General features: G+C 37.9%; 1 protein-coding gene and 1 pseudogene across 1 annotated transcript in view; one reads left to right on the top strand and one right to left on the bottom strand.

Annotated features, from left to right (window-relative positions):
• Positions 1 to 1,600, top strand: part of CHD1 (chromodomain helicase DNA binding protein 1) — an 83,999-nt gene that overhangs the window by 14,554 nt on the left and 67,845 nt on the right. The window lies entirely within an intron of this gene.
• LOC105978966 overlaps positions 1 to 1,600 on the bottom strand; it is a 14,780-nt pseudogene that overhangs the window by 2,048 nt on the left and 11,132 nt on the right.

The following is a 1,600-nucleotide window of genomic DNA, read 5'->3' on the forward strand; positions in this document are numbered from 1 at the left end:
TAGGCAGTGGGTGCTGTTACGCAAAAACTGCGATAGAGTGAAGCCACGGAAGTCGAAGCGCGAAGTGGCGAGGGTTCACTGTAGATCGTTGTGATGGAGATCAAGCTTATTTTTTTTTGAACCAGCTTCTTTTTTGTTAGTAGCTTCTAATATTGTTTGCAACTGAAAGTATATTGTTGTCAAATGAGGTGACTCTTAGAGTCAGCTTTAAGTGTTAAATTGTTTTCTAATGTTTCTGTGGTGTGTGTTAAGGCTTATGTTTTAATGGAGATGAAAATAAAGAAACCAAGTGTAGGTCAAGCGTCATTGACTTCCTAGATTAAATATCTATGATATCTCAGAGCTGAAGTATATTCACAAATGCCAAAATCCACTGCCTTCAAATCAGTCTGACTTCTGCTCTGGGACAGAGTAGAACTGCTTCTTAGAGGTTGTGAAGCTCTTTCTTCCACAAAGTGGCTGGTAGGGTTGAATCTCCAAAAGCAATTTTGATTAACTGTGTCTAACAAAGTCTCCTGTACCACAGGGGTATTGTTAAGGGGCCATCAAGTCAGTTCTGACTCATAGCAACACCATAGCTGCACAGTTAAGATTTGAGCCCATTGGTACAGCCTCCTGACTGAGGGTCTTTTATGCTAACCTGCTACTTATCCAAGAATGAAGTCCTTTTCTAGGGACTGTTCCCTCCCGATAACATGTCCAAAGCATGTGAGACAAAGTTTCAGCATCCTTTCTTGTAAGGAGCGTCCTGTCCTTTGTGATAGGTATTCTGAGAGGCTTAGGATAAAAGCAGAGTATATATTTTTAAATAATATTTTCTTGCCATACCATACACATTCCAGTATATAAATTCACATACAATCCTGTTGTTCAGTCCCATGGGGTAGGGTTATTCAGTCATCACTGCTGTTTGCTCCCTTTTCCTCCCCTTCCCCCCAACAGAGAATAACTTATAGTCACGTAAAATTATGTTAGTAGAAGATAATGCTATGTAAAGACATGGGGCCATCAAAAGAAAAAATGACAGGAGTGGAGTTACATTCTGTATTCCTCAAATAAGTTGATTTGTTTTTGCACTTGAGGTAAAATATTGCAACTTCATAAAACTTATGATACTTTGTTTCCAATTCTAAATGATTATGAATTTATGAAGTAAAAGCATTATAAGTAGCTGTATATAGGTAATGGAAGTGCAAATATTTTCTTGCTTCCAATTTTAGCATATATATAAGATTTGACCCTCATGTTCGGTAGCTTACCTTCTGCTTCAGGTCATCCCCAAGATATGAAAAGGATCTGTTCCTAACTGTATTTAAGAATTCATAGTTCAATCACAACAGTTAAATACAGTTCTTTGTTAGCCATACTTCAGTGCAAGAAAGGACTTAAAGCTTCTTCAGTGATTTAAAAGCAGCACATAAATCAAGTGATGAAGGCAGTTGTTTTTTTTAATTTGTTTTATTAGGGACTCATACGACTCTTAGCACAACCCATACATACATCAGTTGTGTAAAGCACATTTGTACATTCATTGCCCTCGTCATTCTCAAAACATTTGCTCTCCACTTAAGCCCCTGGCTTAAGGTCCTCATTTTTCCCC

The sequence above is a fragment of the Echinops telfairi genome, unplaced genomic scaffold, assembly GCF_000313985.2.
Source record: "Echinops telfairi isolate 266 unplaced genomic scaffold, ASM31398v2 ScPeMD7_7469;HRSCAF=8507_1, whole genome shotgun sequence".
NCBI classification, from domain to species: domain Eukaryota; kingdom Metazoa; phylum Chordata; class Mammalia; order Afrosoricida; family Tenrecidae; genus Echinops; species Echinops telfairi.